The sequence below is a fragment of the Triticum urartu genome, chromosome 6A, assembly GCF_056163025.1.
Source record: "Triticum urartu cultivar PI428250 chromosome 6A, HENAU_Tu73, whole genome shotgun sequence".
NCBI lineage: Eukaryota > Viridiplantae > Streptophyta > Magnoliopsida > Poales > Poaceae > Triticum > Triticum urartu.
The window spans coordinates 581,720,598-581,740,353 of NC_141878.1; the positions used below are offsets into that span (position 1 = coordinate 581,720,598).

At 44.8% G+C, this 19,756-nt stretch overlaps 1 pseudogene; it reads right to left on the reverse strand.

The window, feature by feature from the left end:
* Positions 1-368: 368 nt before the first annotated feature.
* Positions 369-18,321, reverse strand: LOC147966630 (uncharacterized; annotated as a pseudogene).
* Between the last annotated feature and the right edge of the window lie 1,435 nt (positions 18,322-19,756).

Here is a 19,756-nt window from a genome sequence, read left to right on the forward strand (position 1 = left end):
GATTTGCTTCCAAAATCCATAACAGTTTGAAAGTAAATTTTGTTATCCTATTCGTAGATACTTTGCCTTCAAATTTGGTCAAACTTTATACCGTGTGACTTCAAACAAAATTTATAGGAATGAAGTTGTTTTCTTTTTCTAGGAAACATGAGTCTAGGGCTCTACCAAAGATAAAAGCAATTATTGTGTAGATCTATAGGAAATATGCTAACCATGGATAACATGAAAGTAAATGCTGCTTCTAGGTATATGCTAATCATGTAAGCACAGAGCTGCTAACCAGAAATAAGATCAATGTTGCCTTCCACATATGGATACTCCCGGAAGATGATGTTTACTTTTGTGCACCAATCATTGCTTGGCATGCCCTAATCTAGCAGCCTCATTGTCACACTTTTAAGCATCGGCGCACATCTAAATACCACTCTCAATAAATCAAGCTCATGATCCTCTCCTTCAAAACCTTCGATTTCAACCTTCTCAAGATTATTCAAGGAGACAATTTGGGTTTTCCAGCCCTTTGGGTCATCACAAGGGCAATTAAGTGGACACGCTTCTTTCACCTAATAATGAAGATAAATGTAAATCACGTCAATGCATTATAGATGCTCCCCTTAGATGTTCATTGAGAAAGTACAAGACCATATATTCCATATATATTAGCACGGTTGAAAGATCGTGGATGTCGCCTATAGGGGGGGGGGGGGGGGGAATTAATAGGCGTTTTAAAATAATTACGGTTTAGGCTTGAACAAATGCGGAATAAACCTAGCGGTTAATTTGTCAAGCACAAAACCTAAAACAACTAGGCTCACCTATGTGCACCAACAACTTATGCTAAGCAAGATAAGCAACTATGTGATAGCAAGATATATGACAAGAAACAATATGGCTATCACAAAGTAAAGTGCATAAGTAAAGGGCTCGGGTAAGAGATAACCGAGGCACGCGGAGACGTTGATGTATCCCGAAGTTCACACCCTTGCAGATGCTAATCTCCGTTTGGAGCGGTGTGGAGGCACAATGCTCCCCAAGAAGCCACTAGGGCCACCGTAATCTCCTCACGCCCTCGCACAATGCAAGATGCCGTGATTCCACTAAGGGACCCTTGAGAGCGGTCACCGAACCCGTACAAATGGCAATCCTTGGGGGCGGTCACCGAACCCGTACACTTTGGCAACCCTTGGGGGCGGTCACCGGTACCCGTCAAATTGCTCGGGGCGATCTCCACAACCTAATTGGAGACCCCGACGCTTGCCCGGAGTTTTACACCATAATGATTGAGCTCCGAACACCACCAACCGTCTAGGGCGCCAAGGCACCCAAGAGGAACAAGCTCTAGGGTGCCCAAACACCCAAGAGTAATAAGCTTCTCAAACTTCACTTCCACGTATCACAGTGGAGAACTCAAACCGATGCACCAAATGCAATGGCAAGGGCACACGGAGTGCCCAAGTCCTTCTCTCCCAATCCCACCAAAGCAACTAATGCTAGGGAAGAAAATGAGAGGAAGAACAAAAGAAGAACACGAAGAACTCCAAGATCTAGATCCAAGGGGTTCCCCTCACTTAGAGAAGAAAGTGATTGGTGGAAACGTGGATCTAGATCTCCTCTCTCTTTTCCCTCAAGAACTAGCAAGAATCATTGGAGGGATTGAGAGTTAGCAAGCTCGAAGAAGGTCAACAATGGGGGAAGAACACGAGCTGAAAAGATTCGGTTCATTGGGGAAGAAGACTCCCTTTTATAGGTGGGGAAAAATCCAACCGTTATGCTCATAGCCCGCACAGAGCGGTACTACCGCTCCAAGGAGCGGTACTACCGCTAGGGCGGAAGTACCCCTTTGAAAAACAACAGCGAGGAGGCAAAAGGCCAGAAGAACCGCCGGAGCGGTACTACCGCTCGTCCTCACGGTACTACCGCTCGACCTCACGGTACTACCGCAAATGGTAGCGGTACTACTACTTGCGACCGGTACTAAAAAAAATACATCCGGGCCTACCACCGCAAGACTTGGGACGAGTTTTTGGTCCGGAGCGGTACTACCGCTGTAGGAGCCGCGGTAGTACTGCTCTGGAGCGGTAGTAAAAAATTACATCCGCTCCAATTCGCGGTAGTACCGCTGCAGCCTTTTCAGAACACCAAAACTGCCACAACTTTTGTAAACGTACTCCGAATTCGATGAAACCAAGTTTGTTGGAAAGCTAGCGACAAGGGCTAACACAATGTTCAAAGAAATATCAATAAGAAGCAAATGAGAAAAGTTCCATAAGAAAATGGTGAGAACCCTTCCTCGGAAAAGACCGGTAAAACCTCCAACACCGAAAACATCATAAAAGATGCATGCGAACTCCGTTTTCGATGAACTCAAGCTTGTCATAAAGATGACCATAAGCTCTAAGACTCACAAAGAGAATCAAACAAGAACCAAGAAAGATGATGCAAGGATGCAATGGTTTGAGCTCTCTACTAATGATACGATCAAGCTACCAACTTGAGAGCCCCCCTTGATAGTACGGCAAACGATCCTATAACCCGGTCTCCAAACTACCACCATGAGACCGGTAAAATAGAAAATCTATCAAGGGCAAACCTTTGCCTTGCACATGGTCCACTTGAGCTAGATGATGACGATCTTGACTCCCTCAAGTTGGACCACCTTTCTTGATTGTGTTGGCTCGATGAAGACTAGATGATTGCTCCCCCATAGTCTACTATGGGTGAGCCACTCTTCGGCACATCTTCACAAGTCCATTGTCACCACAATGGACGGAAAGCTTCAATCACTTGATCTCTTTGCGATGATCCACTTGAACTTGCACACGACAATCTTGATGACGATCACCACTTGATGTCATCGTCTCCATGGGTTGAGTGATATCTTCCTCTTGACACAAGCCCATGAACACGTACCTAACCCCACGTAGAACTCTCACATAGACCATGGGTTAGTACACAAAGCACAATGGACAATGCTTACCAAACCATGGGATCACTTGATCCCTCTCGGTACATCTTCTACGCTTTGTGAGTTGATCAACTTGATTCACTCTTGACTTAGTCTTGATCAACCTTAAATCTTTCCAACTCTCTTCATTTGGATGATGTCTTGAAGGTAAACATGAATGATCACACAATCTTCTTCTTCAAGACATGCTTGCAATAAGCTCAACTCTCACATGACCAAGATTTGGATAATTCCTTAATAGCACCTTGGTCAACACAAACTCTCCTTGAAACCAACACATGTACTCCAAGAAAAGCCTATGGACAAAACCTTCAAATATAACTCAAGGCAACCATTAGTCCATAGAGATTGTCATCAATTACCAAAACCAAACATGGGGGCACCGCATGTTCTTTCAATCTCCCCCATTTTGGTAATTGATGACAATCACTTTCAAGAGAGTTTATACAAGGAATTATGCATCACCATGCACTGCAACAACCAATAATGCATGCGAATGAGATGCAAAAGCTAAGGAAACATAAACCAAAGCTTCTCCATAAAACTCTCTGAAACTTCTCCCCCATTGGCATCGATTGCCAAAATGGGCGAAAAGCTTAGAGGGCCAATATAGATTGTGGTCCTCCATAAATTGTGTATTTCTTAACAAGAGAGTGGAATGCAATACACACATCCAACGGTAAATACTTGGAGGAAGACAAACTATATTGAGGCCCAAAGATTGCAAAGGGAGGATATGCCACAAAGACATAACAAAGAGAGAAACAAGCAATCAAGCAATCAAAAGATATCTATTGAAGCAAGCTATCAAAAGATACCAATTGAACCAACTAGGCCAATGATCCTACAAGCCACATGAATAAAAGATATTATGATATGAGCAAAGGAGTGTTCTAAAGAAACTAGAGAGGCTCCCCATGATTTGTGCACACATAAGAATATTTGAATTTGGAAACAAAGTGCACAAAATAGGATCATAGCTCCCCCAAAATCAATAGAAACTTACAACAAGTGCAAGTGAGCATATAGGAAACTAAGCCTAGTACATGTAACAAACACATGGTTGAGCAATAAGTGAAAGAGGCAACTTAAGAATGGGCTCAACCAAAATGATATGTGTGAGTCAAGGCAATGCACTTGAGAAGACTAATGTATGGATGAGCATTAAGCATTAATAAAGTCTTGAAAGATTGAGGCAACACAGTGCAAGGCCTATCATTCCCACACACAACAAGCAAATGGGTTCACAAGCTTACTAATAAGCATATAGAGAACCTATGCTTGTGACAACCCGCAGTGAAGATAGAAGATGAAAGGCGCGTCAAGACGAGGGATGCCAATTAAGATGGCAAAAACCTCGTAAAGAAAAGCATGAGGAAAATAATGTTCACCACACAAAAGCGCATCAAGATGCAACGATAGAAGACACGCACTCAAGGCAAAAGCTTTCACGGAGCCACCAAAGAAATAACATAAGAAATACAAGGTGGACGTGAAAGAAAGGATATCATCTAGAGATGTAATTTCTCTCAAGTGTATATGGTTCTGGGTAGACTAGATCATGATGATATATATCTACAAAGAAGGATGTACACCCGAAATAGTTACAACACGAAGGAACAAGATATCCAAAAGGAAGTCATACATATACTAATAAGATATTTGCTTGGAAGCATATCACATGGCTAGATATGGTCTTATAGTATATAAATGAATTCCTACCACACACACATCAAAGACATCACAACTAGCAATAAGACATCATTGTTGGGATGCTTTGAGAAAGGAAACAAGTATCACAAGAAAGAATGGATAACATGCCATGATACAACCTACACAAGGTAGATGCAAGAAATGTGTGCATGAAGTATATGAAGATACTTGTTACCGAGATAACATTGGATGGATGTAGTAGATACCAATTGAAGGTACAAAGTAGTTCATTGATCATCCTAGCTTGACTCCAATAAGCACATGGTGACAACACCTTCCTTGTGAGTGAGCCGAGCATCCAATGCATCTCCACTTGTTCCTAGAACAATAACACAAACAAAATGGTACCCAAACTCATTGGGACCAAAGAGTTAGAGAACCAACAACACATAGGACAAACTCCACATAAATATGTGCATATAGATATGAAAATGAATTTCATGCACATCTCATCCAATTTGATACTTGGTGGAGTTCGCCCTATATATTGGGTCAAAGAAAGAAAACATGCCAAAGAAACTACAAGAAGTAAATATGCATGCTCAAGACTTTCAAGAACCGAGACCAAAAGACAAAGAAATACCAAGCAAAGAAAAGATACCAAATGAATAAATCATCACTTGGAGGATATCCATAAAAGATACATCAAGGAATGAGATATCCATTGATACACTCAAGAAGAAAGATGTCAAACTCCCAAAAGAGAGAATGGTTCCAAACAAACCAAGCCCTCTACAAAGTTTCATGATGGCACAAAGCACCAAAAAGAAACGGTTTCCCTTCCACAAACACACACTTGATAAGGATCACAAGTTGAGTGTTTTATAGAGAATAGGATAGCTCCCCCAAGACTAGTGCATTATAGAGAATTTGCATTTGAATACAAAATGCACGAGGTGGGATCACCACTTTCACTATATCTAGAAAACACTAGACAAGGTCAAGAAATTAACAAGATCCACAAGTGGTATGGAATACAATGGGAGTTGACACAATCCTAGGCAAGAGATAAAGCAAATAAAAGCAAAGGCCAATGTAAAGATGATCAATAATTTCTACCACACATAAGTGAGTACCAATTGTCAAAAGACAAGAAGTATTTGGAAATAATTCCTGGTGGTAGATAACAAGGATATCCGACATCATCTTCACACCAAACAAAAAGCAAATTGCAACTTGTAGAGCTAACATGCCACCTAGGAACAAGATAATTTACAATATCAACACTAGGTGACAATATCTCAAATGTACACATTTTCTAGGCTAGTAATATACACATAGCATATTACTCCCCCATAATGTGATACCAATTAAGGATAAACAAGAGGCAAATAAAATGATCCAAGAAGAGATAATTAATGGACTATTTAGAATTTGAATTTCTCATGAGAAGACATACCACATAGTGACTAGATAATCTTGAAATATCAATACTATATGGTATTACTCATGTACACACATTTATAGGATTGTGAGGTGCACAAAGCACATCACTCCCCCATAATGGGATATTCCATTAATCTCTCATAAGAGCCAACTAAGAAATAAACAAGATGCAAAAAGGCTCAACACACAACACACACGTACATGATGTGCAAACCAACATACACATACTTGATTTCTCAAGATAAGCAAATTGGAAGCACAACATATACAAGCACATGCAATGTACAAAACCACAACATGCTAAGGGGCAAGTAACTTTCAAGTAAACAATTTAAGCACGAGTTACCGCAAGGAGGAACACTGGATATAAGATAGAAACTTGATAACCCGAATTACTTGGCTTGAGACAATAAGAATGATGAAGTCCCCTTAATTCTTCATAATGTAGCCAAGTCTCCAAAGACCTCCAACAACACCTATTGATCAAGTATGAGCTAGTTGGTCCCCAACCAAGTTGGGTCCTAAGAGGTTAGTCACAATAGGCTTGGCTACACAAATGGTTCTTTACTTCAAACCACTTTGAGTACCAACAAACTTGGCAACCACATTGCCAACCTTATCCTTCCCAAGAGAATAGACATCATCAATAATAATTGGGTTGGATAAGTTACCACTAGTGCATGAAGAAGCGAGGTGACCTTTCTCGCGACATAGGTAGCAACTTCTACTCTTCACTTTCTTCTCACTTGATTTCTCAACTTGAGAAGCATAAGCTTGAGTCTTCTTGGAAAGAGGCTTTTCTTCAACTTGAGGTTGAGAATGAGAGTGAACTTGTGGCCGCTTCCCTTGTTGCTTGTCACTAATGGGCTTCTTCTTCAATGGGCAAGATCTAACATGATGCCCTTCTACTTTGCACTTGAAGCAAACAATCTTGGCTGAATTCTTGACTTGTTCTTGGCCCTTCTTTTTGTTCACCTTGGACTTCTTCTTCTTGTTGGAGTTGAATACAAGTCCACCTTTGTCATTGGGGGATTTTTGCACACTCAAGATATTGTTGAGTGTGAATTTCCCTTCATGACTCTTTTCCAAGTCTTTCTTCAAAGAAGTGACTTGGGCCTTGAGCTCTTTGATTTCCTCTACATGGTTAGTCTCAACACAAGTACTAGAGGAAGTATAAGCTTCATCGTTAGAGCAACAAGGTAAGGAAAGCAATTCATCACAAGATGTACCAACATTGTGAGTAGATGAATTACTAGGACTAGCACATGGCAACATAGCATTTTGACTAGAAGTAGTGCTAGTATCCACATGAGGCTCGCTAGATGTTACCTTAGCAATCATGGCCTCATGAGCTAACTTTAGCACATTATGGGATACTAGAAGATCATCATGAGAGCTTGTGAGCTTTACATGATTTTCTTCCAACATCCCATAATTTCTAGATAGCAAATCAAGTTGAGTCCTTAGCTCAACATTCTCCTTCAATATGGATGCTTCACAAGAGATAGAGTAAGTAGCACAAGCATCATCATTAAGAGGAGAAGACAACTGGGCAAGCTCTTTTGAATACGAAGCTTTAAGTTGAGCATGAGACTCGGTGAATTTGATGAGCTCACTCTTAATGACCCTTGAGCCATTTTTGAGGTGCTCAAAGTCCTCAAGGAGTTTAGCATGCACAACTTCAAGCTCCTCATTTTTAGTTTCAAAATCATTGGCCACCTCAAGAGCTCTATCACGAGATTCCCCCACTCCAGATAATTCTAGAGCAAAAGTCTCCTCAAGAGATTCTTTGGTGGTTTGTTCAAGTTCAAGAGCTTGAGAGAGGTCCGCAATCTCATTAGCGTAATCACGCTCATGACCTTCTATTTTATGAATGGTTACCTCAAGCTCCTCAAGACGAGATTCCAACTCATCAATATATTTCTTGCCTTCAATGGCAATAGACATGATTTCCATGAAGTTGGAACGAGCAAGTTTATTTTTGTGAAGAGCTTTAAAAATCATTTCCCCCTTAGTTTTTAAGGAGGCAACATTATCATTCTCTTCATCATTATCCTCATCATCATTAGCATCAAGATCATCATCAAGAGACATATTGGGGTACAAAGTAGGAGATACCTTTGACGCCTTAGCCATAAGGCAAAAAGCAGTAGATGATGATGTAGGATCCCTTGAGGCACCATTAAACACCACATCTTGTTCCATGGAGTGTTGGGTTTCCTCTACATTGTTAGCACAACAATTCGAGGAAATATATGTATTTTTATCATGGCAACAAGACATAGTACACATATCATCATGAGATTTAGTTAAGCAATTTATACATGATATGCAAGGACTATCAACACAAGCATGTGAAACATTTGGAGTGCTCGAAGTGTTAAAGCCCAAAGAAGGATCATAGTAATAAGATAGTGATGAACGATCATCCACAATAAGCATACTATCATCATTGCAATGACCAACATTACTCACCATATCATTACTTTGTGGCAAACCACATGTAGGTGAAGTAGAAGAAGTTGAGAAGACTATACGACCGGAGGTGGAGGGAGAACAATCATGCCCACAAATCTTGGACACACCATATTTATCTTGAAGCTTCGTCCATAACTCATGAGCATCCCGGAACGGCATGAGTTGAAATAAAAATAAATTACTCAAAGCATCGAAAAGCACACTAGAAGCTTGACCATTGAGATAAGAGTTTTTCTCATCCTCTAAAGATAATCTTAGGGGATCCTTTGGAGGAGAAAAACCCATATCTACAATTCGTTCTAAATTTGGGTCCATGACCCTAAAGAGATTAAGCATGCGAATTACCCAAACATAAAAATTTGTGCCATCGAAACTAAGAGTGTCAGAGAATCCTAATCCCCTAGTCGACATCTTTACTCTCTAGGCGGTAAAGCCTAAAAAGAGAGACGAGGCTCTGATACCAATTGAAAGATCGTGGATGTCGCCTAGAGGGGGAGGGGGGTGAATAGGCGTTTTAAAATAATTACGGTTTAGGCTTGAACAAATGCGGAATAAACCTAGCGGTTAATTTGTCAAGCACAAAACCTAAAACAACTAGGCTCACCTATGTGCACCAACAACTTATGCTATGCAAGATAAGCAACTATGTGATAGCAAGATATATGACAAGAAACAATATGGCTATCACAAAGTAAAGTGCATAAGTAAAGGGCTCGGGTAAGAGATAACCGAGGCACGCGGAGACGATGATGTATCCCGAAGTTCACACCCTTGCGGATGCTAATCTCCATTTGGAGCGGTGTGGAGGCACAATGCTCCCCAAGAAGCCACTAGGGCCACCGTAATCTCCTCATGCCCTCGCACAATGCAAGATGCCGTGATTCCACTAAGGGACCCTTGAGGGCGGTCACCGAACCCGTACAAATGGCAACCCTTGGGGGCGGTCACCGAAACCGTACACTTTGGCAACCCTTGGGGGCGGTCACCGGTACCCGTCAAATTGCTCGGGGCGATCTCCACAACCTAATTGGAGACCCGCTGCTTGCCCGGAGCTTTACACCACAATGATTGAGCTCCGAACACCACCAACCGTCTAGGGCGCCAAGGCACCCAAGAGGAACAAGCTCTAGGGTGCCCAAACACCCAAGAGTAATAAGCTTCTCAAACTTCACTTCCACGTATCACAGTGGAGAACTCAAACCGATGCACCAAATGCAATGGCAAGGGCACACGGAGTGCCCAAGTCCTTCTCTCCCAATCCCACCAAAGCAACTAATGCTAGGGAAGAAAATGAGAGGAAGAACGAAAGAAGAACACGAAGAACTCCAAGATCTAGATCCAAGGGGTTCCCCTCACTTAGAGGAGAAAGTGATTGGTGGAAACGTGGATCTAGATCTCCTCTCTCTTTTCCCTCAAGAGCTAGCAAGAATCATTGGAGGGATTGAGAGTTAGCAAGCTCGAAGAAGGCCAACAATGGGGGAAGAACACGAGCTGAAAAGATTCGGTTCATTGGGGAAGAAGACTCCCTTTTATAGGTGGGGAAAAATCCAACCGTTATGCTCACAGCCCGCACAGAGCGGTACTACCGCTCCAAGGAGCGGTACTACCGCTAGGGCGGAAGTACCCCTTTAAAAAACAACAGCGAGGAGGCAAAAGGCCAGAAGAACCGCTGGAGCGGTACTACCGCTCGTCCTCACGGTACTACCGCTCGACCTCACGGTACTACCGCAAATGGTAGCGGTACGACTGCTTGCGACCGGTACTAAAAAAATACATCCGGGCCTACCACCGCAAGACTTGGGACGATTTTTTGGTCCGGAGCGGTACTACCGCTGTAGGAGCCGCCGTAGTACTGCTCTGGAGCGGTAGTAAAAAATTACATCCGCTCCAATTCGCGGTAGTACCGCTGCAGCCTTTTCAGAACACCAAAACTGCCACAACTTTTGCAAACGGACTCCGAATTCGATGAAACCAAGTTTGTTGGAAAGCTAGCGACAAGGGCTAACACAATCTTCAAAGAAATATCAATAAGAAGCAAATGAGAAAAGTCCCATAAGAAAATGGTGAGAACCCTTCCTCGGAAAAGACCGGTAAAACCTCCAACACCGAAAACATCATAGAAGATGCATGCGAACTCCATTTTCGATGAACTCAAGCTTGTCATCAAGATGACCATAAGCTCTAAGACTCACAAAGAGAACCAAACAAGAACAAAGAAAGATGATGCAAGGATGCAATGGTTTGAGCTCTCTACTAACGATACGATCAAGCTACCAACTTGAGAGCCCCCCTTGATAGTACGGCAAACGATCCTATAACCCGGTCTCCAAACTACCACCATGAGACCGGTAAAATAGAAAATCTATCAAGGGCAAACCTTTGCCTTGCACATGGTCCACTTGAGCTAGATGATGACGATCTTGACTCCCTCAAGTTGGACCACCTTTCTTGATTGTGTTGGCTCGATGAAGACTAGATGATTGCTCCCCCATAGTCCACTATGGGTGAGCCACTCTTCGGCACATCTTCACAAGTCCATTGTCACCACAATGGACGGCAAGCTTCAAGCACTTGATCTCTTCGCGATGATCCACTTGAACTTGCACACGGCAATCTTGATGACGATCACCACTTGATGTCATCCTCTCCATGGGTTGAGTGATATCTTCCTCTTGACACAAGCCCATGAACACGTACCTAACCCCACGTAGAACTCTCACATAGACCATGGGTTAGTACACAAAGCACAATGGACAATGCTTGCCAAACCATGGGATCACTTGATCCCTCTCGGTACATCTTCTACGCTTTGTGAGTTGATCAACTTGATTCACTCTTGACTTAGTCTTGATCAACCTTGAATCTTTCCAACTCTCTTCATTTGGATGATGTCTTGAAGGTAAACATGAATGATCACACAATCTTCTTCTTCAAGACATGCTTGCAATAAGCTCAACTCTCACATGACCAAGATTTGGATAATTCCTTAATAGCACCTTGGTCAACACAAACTCTCCTTGAAACCAACACATGTACTCCAAGAAAAGCCTATGGACAAAACCTTCAAATATAACTCAAGGCAACCATTAGTCCATAGAGATTGTCATCAATTACCAAAACCAAACATGGGGGCACCGCATGTTCTGTCAACGGTGATAAATTACCTCCGATCTCAGTAGGACGATTTTAAGGTTTCGTATATCTGCAAGACGAAGACCGTGATAATGTATGCCAAGGAGACGCAACACAAATGCGCCAACTATGTGCCCTCTTGTTGTGAGATGCAGATTCAAAGAAGAGAAGTGGGTGCCCATATGGCTAAATATCTCTGTGGCAAAGCGGCGCTCTACATCTAATAGAGAAAATTTTGAATCCTGCAAAAATCAATTCAGGAAGACATCATCATGAATATGTTCAATTTAGTCGGTAGTCTATAAATTAGGCAGGATTGGAGACATACTTTGGGAGACATGTGCACCACTAGTGCAGAACCGGGCAATATCACCGGTTCGTAAGGCCCTTTAGTGCCGGTTCCATAACCGGCACTAAAGTGTGGGCACTAAAGGCCCCCCACCCTTTAGTACCGGTTCAGCACGAACCGGTGCTAAAGGGCAACCACGTGGCACGAGCCAGCTCCGGGGCCGGGAGCCCTTTAGTACCGGTTGGTAACACCAACCGGTACTAAAATGTTTGGGGGGTTTTTGGTTTTATGATTTATTTTTCATTTAATTTTGTGTTTTCCATTTTAATTCTTTTTCGTTTGCTGGTATTTTACGATACTACACATTGTACACGTTATGCATATATATATATATATGCATAACGTGTTTATATATATATAAATAGAATTTCTAGTAGAACCAATCATATATATATCATCAATGTCTCACAAACCACCATATTAATTCACACATACACACATGTATAGCTATATACAATTTCTCCTACATATGCATGTTGCCTTCGGAGCCAGTGGCATTAGCCTAATTGGTGCCTCCGGAGCACGATGACAATTGGAAGTGGTTCATGACCTGGTCGATGGGGGCGGTAGCGGGTAATAGTATTCTCCCTTCGGATTTATGACCTGGTCGAGCAAAAATCCCGCTATTTCCTCTTGAAGTGCTTCTACGCGCTCCGTTTCTAGGAACTTGTCCCGCACCTCTGTGAACTGTTAAGAAGGAGATCAATATGCATGTGTATTAGTTGTGTGACTAGATATCGATAATGGTGTAAAAATTGTGAATAGTGTTCTGACAAGCGTACCCATTCCTGTCTTTGAGCTCTGCTCCTTTAAAGGTGTAAAAATTGTGAATAATTAATCAAGCATGATAATTAAAGAGATGGCAGCTAGCTAGCTAGCTAGTACTACTTAATTACTTACTTTGGGTCGAAACCATTTCAGCTGTCGTTTCCATTCGCCTTCCGTGACGCTGATGAACCTTGCCCAAGCCCTGCCCGCCGACAAAGAAAATAAATAAAGGGGTTATTAAATAGTTCATATCATGAAATGACGAACTAAATAGGCCGAGATATATAGTTAATAATGATTGAAATTACCTGTTGACTATCCCAAACAAGATGTTATAGTCACTATTTGCTTTGAGTAGTGAGTCCAGTATTTCAACTGTTCCGGCGTCAACTTTAATGATACACAAGATCCAGTGAAATCTGCATGCACACACGTTTGCATGTCTTAATTAAGCGGGCATATGTAAGCAAAAACATGTAGCTAGCTAGTAGGCAAAAACAGAGAATTTGTAGTACATTAAGCGGGGGTATCTATCCAGCACTGACGAACGAACTTGTCCGCAATCTTCTTAGGCGCTAATGGTTCGTCATTAGGTCTGATTGCCTCGATATTATACTTTACGCCCTCCTTCAACTTTTTATTCGGGCCTCGTTTCGTCCTGTTGCCTGAAGATTTGCTCGATCCGGATGGCTGAAAGAAGAAAGATCGATTCATTAATATATCTTCAACTCATTTAAAACATGTGATGATCACCAGATGCCTGCTTATATAAATATATATACCTCGCCGGTCTTTGTTGTTTCAGGATCAACATGTTCTTCGTCATCGTCATAATCGTAGTTCATGACTTCATCAATTCGGTCGTCGCGATCGAATATCATATCACCCTCTCTGGTGTTGTTTAGAAATTCGGAGCCGTCATAATCTTCTTCATTCTGATCATCATCTGGCCCGCGTATCATATCGAACATGGTCTGTTCTCCCTCTCTGTCGGTATTGTCCGCCATAGCTTTTATTTAACTATGCCAAAAGAAATATAAAACAATTTAGTATTCAAATTACATCGTCTCGAATAATAGATATAATCTCGAATACATCGTCTCGAATAATAGATATAATCTCGAATACATTGTCTTGAATAATAGATATAATCTCGAATACATCGTCTCGAATAATATATAATATTGAATAGTACATCACTAGCTAGGTAGCTAATTAAAGATCGAATAGTACAGAAGAATCTAGGACACTCGCGGTTCCTGCGGCGCGGGCGGTGGACACCCAAAGAGAAGGAACCCTCACAGGATCATAGCTGAAGTGAGATCTCTGAAGAAACTGCCAGGTATTGGAGAACCTGCCGCCCTCTAAGGCAACCATGTAGCGATGGACGTGCTTGTCCTCCTCCCTGACACGGCGATGTACCACCTCCGGCAGGGCCGGCTCCCTCCGCACCGAAACTGGCCCACGCGAACGCCACCAAATGAGATCAGGGTCGACGACGGGACCCGGGGCCGGGTTCCTCATCAAGCGGCGCGCCCCTCTAGGCAGCACCTCCCAGTGCCAGCCCGGCGGAGCCCAGTCCCGGACATGGGTCAGTCGGACGTCGTCGCGGACGGGTCGACGGCGAGGATGCGGGCCGGGCATCGTCGAGAACAAATACTAGCTATATGCCCGCAAAAAGTAACATTTTTTTAATGATTGGATTTTGATAACTAAAATTTCTAACATTTCTATATAACACTAATTATGCTATCATTGCATATGTCAAAATTCTATATGCTATTTCATACTAATTAAGCATCTAACACTAAAAACAAAAAACACAACTTTTATACATCCATTAAAAAACTGAAAAACAACATTATATAAAAAATTTCCATACTAATTAAACACTAATTATATCCATCTAACATGCATTCATACATATATACTAGTGAAAAAATAATAATCTAAAAAATCTAAACTAATTAAACATACAACATACGTATATACTAATATATACATGCATTAATTCATACATATGTATGTGTGTGTGTTCATCATGCTTGTGTGTGTGTATGGGCTCGGGGAGGGGCGGCGCCCATGGTGGCCGCCGGGGGCGAGGGAGAGGGGTTAGAGGGGGAGAGCTCACAGCGGGGCGACGGCGACGGCGAGGCGACGGCCGGGGGCGGCGACGGGCCGGGGCGTGACGCGGGGACGGCGCGACGGGGACGGGCCCGGGGCGGCGATGGAGACGAGGGCGGCGACGGGGACGGCGTCGATCGATCGGGCCGCGCGGGCGGTGCTTCAATGGGGAAACAGAGGAAGAAACAGAGGGAGAATGAAATTTTCGTAAGTGTTGTATATATAGAAGGCACCTTTAGTACCGGTTGGAGCCACCAACCGGTACTAAAGGCCTGTTTTGGCCAGGCCAAGCGGCGGGAACCGCACCCCCTTTAGTACCGGTTGGTGGCTCCAACCGGTACTAAAGGCCCCCCTTTAGTATCGGTTGGTGCCATGAACCGGTACTAAAGGGGGTGCGCTGGCGCAGGTGCGGTGCGCAAGTTTAGTCCCACCTTGCTAGCCGAGGGGCGACCGCACTGGTTTATAAACCCCCGTGCGGTAGCTCTCTCGAGCTCCTCTCCAAAGCAGGCCTACTGGGCCTACATGTTCTGTGCTGCCCTGTTGGCCTACTGGGCCTTTGCGGGCCTGCATCCTGGCCCAACAACAGATTGGGTTTCTAGTCGTATGCAGGCCGCTCTGGCCTAGTAGGCGGGCTTTTTTATTTTTTTTTGCTTTATTTATTTTTGAGTTGTTTTTTTTGTGTATTTAGAGTCTCTTTGTGAATATTTTTGCTTTAGGTACAAAAAATTACAAACTTTCTGTTAGTGCCCATAGTTTTCAAATTTGAATAGTTTAAATTTTGAATTATTTGAAATTAGTGTGAATCACTAGTTTGTGAATAACTTAACTTTAAAAATCAGTAAAGGCATGAAAGAATTTGTTTGCATATAAAATTTCTTCGCGTTTCAAATGCCAAAACACATAATTAACTACCCTAACTATTACAGAGATTCCCTTCTGGGTGTGAAACACAAAAGAAAGTGATGATAGTGAAGCCGATCACATCCCAGATCTTTGGGTGTGAAATTTTTTCTTCGCGTGTGTCCCTTTCCGTCGTAACTATGGAAAATCTTCATCATTTAACGGGATGCTCGGGTCAATATTCACTGTGAATGGAGCAATTTCATCAAACTTGGCAGGAATCTTCTTCCTGGGGCGCTCGCCCTCGACATCACCAGGGTCATCGCGGCTGATCTTATAGCGCAATGCACCACATACCGGGCAAGCGTTCAAATCCTCGTACTCACCGTGGTAGAGGATGCAATCATTAGGGCATGCATGTATCTTCTGCACCTCTAACCCTAGAGGGCAGACATCCTTCTTTGCTTCGTACGTACTCTCGGGCAATTCGTTGTCCTTTGGAAGCATATCCTTTATCATTACCAGCAACTTTCCAAATCCCTTGTCAGATACACCATTCTCTGCCTTCCATTGCATCAATTCCAGTGTGGTGCCCAGCTTTTTCTTGTCACCTACGCAATTTGGGTACAACAATTTTTTGTGATCCTCTAACATGCGCTGCAACTTCTTCTTCTCCAAATCACTTGCGCAGTTTCTCTTTGCATCGGCAATGGCCCGACCTAGATCATCAACGGGCTCATCTGATGCCTCTTCTTCAGCTTCTTCCCGCATTGCCGGCTCAGCTTCTTCCCGCATTACCGGCTCAGCTTCTTCCCTCATTGTTGTATCATCGTATTTAGGGAACCCATGGCCAGGATAGCTGTCGTCGTCCTCTTCTTCTTCATTGTCTTCCATCATAACCCCTCTTTCTCCGTGCTTGGTCCAAACATTATAGTGGGGCATGAAACCGGACTTAAACAGGTGGACGTGAATGGTTCTTGACGTAGAGTAATTGTGACCATTCTTATAGCCAGCACATGGACAAGGCATAAAACCATCCGGCTGCTTGTTTGCCTCAGCCGCAAGCAGAAAAGTATGCACGCCCCCAACAATTTCACGGTCATTTAGCTCTTTAAACAATTAGGTAAATGACCGAAAAACAACAAATGATGTCAGAACATGTTGAAAATTGATGACGTCGCTTTGAATGCTGCATACTGAACACAAAAGAAGTCCGAAGTTCAAATAAGTTACTAAAAATAAAAAAGAAGTGCAATGCTGGTTAATTTGCTTCAAGCCATTCGGAATAGTGTAGACTGCACTGCACATAGCTCAGTGCAATCTATGCTATTCCGCAAGGCTTGAAGCTAATCAACATGCAGGTGAGCATTGCAACTCTTCGTCATTGTCTGTGCACTCACGGCTTATAAACCGCTCATACTGCCTCTCTCTTGGCGAGGTGGGACTAAAAATCAGCTTACTAAGAAACTCTAGTACCGGTTCAGGGCATGAACCGGTACTAAAGGTCTTCGTGGGGCCCCAGCCTGACCATAGCCTCACACAGCCTCATTAGTACCGGTTCGTGGCATGAACCGGTACTAAAGGTTGTCCACGAACCGGTACTAATGATGCCCGCCCGCCTAGCCGTTGGAACCGGCACTAATGGTCACATTAGTGCCGGCTCAAATTCAAACCGGTACTAATGTGCTTCACATTTGACCCTTTTTCTACTAGTGCACGGACAAGACCTCGACCTGAGTGAGCACCCCCGCTCCGTGTCTCTCCGGCGACTCTAAGCCCACCTCCAGGAGGTCCAGGTGCCAAAGACCAAGCGCATGGCCATGGGTAAACCAGTTGGGGTACGTGCACCTCAAGGAGACCTTCTCCACCATTGGTGCAAAGACGGTGCTCCCAAACTTGTCATGAAGGGACCGTGTAGTCAATTGCTTAAGCAACCTTGCATTTACACGGCCTTGAAGCGGCTTCCGGCGCTCCACGAGGACCTCTTGCAGCGACGCCGAGTGGACGGTGAAGGCGTCCATCGTGAGCACGCGCAGGTGCGGGCAGCAGGGGATCAAGGCGGCGAGGTCGAGGTAGCAGCCGGAGAGAGTCAGCCTCTCGAGCAACGGGAATCCTGAGTGGGCCACCTCGAGGTCCAGGCGTCCAGCGACCCCCCGTGCATCTCGATCGAGGTGGCGCGGTGAAAACTGGGCAGCCGTATGCTGGGAAGGCCCCGCGCCCACTGCGTGAGGGTGAAGCGGAGCTCCACGGGCGCGAGCGCCGCAGCGGCACAGAGCACGGAGGAGACACTGTCGGCGCATAGCCTGCTGCCCTCCTCCGGGACACGGATGTCGAGGAGGCGCACCCCTTGGCCGGCGGCTCGGCGGAGCGCGGCCTCTAGCGAGTCAAGCGGGACGTCGTTGAGGGTGACGTCGACCACGGGGAGGCCGGAGCAGACGCAGCGCCACTGACGGGAGAGGACGCTGGTGCGCGCGGCCGCGCGGGCGCAGCCGAGGCGGAGAAGGACCAGGTGGAGCAGATCGTCCGGTAGAGAGCTGATGCGGTCGGCTGCTCCGGTCTCATCCATGGGAAACCCTAATACGATTGCATGCATGTGATGCACGGGAGATATTGGGGGGCTGTGGAGGAAAACTAGAGAAAGCGAACACCGAAACAGGGTACGAGCCGGCCTCTTCTCTCCTTTTTTTTTTTTCCGTTTTCCTTTTTACATAGAGCCGGACTCCCCGTTCTAGCCTCACGCTTAGAGCGGACTGTTGTGGTCGACGCAACTTTGTTTGTGTCACCATCTTCAGGTCCTACACAATGCCTGATGAATTAGACGCACGGTTCAAATATAATCGACCAGGATCGAGCTAGCAGCACACATGCGCACAGTTGTCCAGAGGAAGATGACTATGGAACAATGATCACTGTAGTCTTTGCACTTCGAAAGTTGGCTCTGATTCTGAAACTTCTTACGAATGTGAAGCCTTCACACGAGTACTAGCTAGGAACCTCTGATGGATGGCCCTAGGCTTTCCGCTCTCAGTGCTAATAGATAAGTTTGAAGTCGTTGTCGGCACCTTCTAATCGACACCTTCTAGTCGCATTATAGGAAGTTCCTTCTTCCCAGTCTATTAATACCTACTTCATTCAAAAATAATGACAGATAATAAATGAAATATAATTCCTATACGTGGCCTCCATTGTCATTTTTCTACTGTGTCAAGTACCTCATGGTTAACACATGATGATAGTCCTAAGAATAAATTTACGACTTCTTAATTTCCTATGACCATCGTGCAACTTGGACTATAAAGACCCAAGTCGAAGCAAGCCCAGATTCATGGTCCATGGAGTGGTCCGGAGGCGATTTCGTTCGCAAACCGAAGACAAAAGTGGGGGAAGTTTGCGGGAGTCCGGACCACTCCCAAGCCTTCTTCGGACCGCCCTGAGCCACCAAAAACCCGTCACCTGCCCCTCCCGCGCTTTCCCTCCGATGCACACGCCGCATTCATACCGGCCCAATGCACGCGGAGGACGGCATTGATGTGACGATGTGACCCGAGGGAGGGAGGGTGGCGCTGACCGATGCGTCCTCTTGGCAGCCGCCGCTTCAGTGCGGACACAGGTTCCCAAGGAACCAACTCCGGCCGATGTGCCGCATTGAAGCGGTTGACCGGCACTTTGCATGGCCTGGCCGCGGCTATTTAAGCCGCGCTCTGGCGCCGTTCACATCGCATCCTCCTCCTCCTTCTCCTCCTCCTCACTGCACCCCACTACACATCTCCGGCGATGGGCAAGTCCTGGGCGTCCGCGCCAGCAGGCGGTTCTGGGACGGGATCTGGCGGCTCGTGGAGATGCTGCCCTCGGACTCCGAGGTCGTGTCGGCTGGCGGCGACTCGACGCGGGAGGAGATCGTCATCTCCTCTGGCGACGAGGAGGACTAGCCGCCGCCGCAGTCCGTGCCAACGGTGCCGGGCCAGGTCTACACCGGCACCAACGTGGAGTTCGAGGAGCAG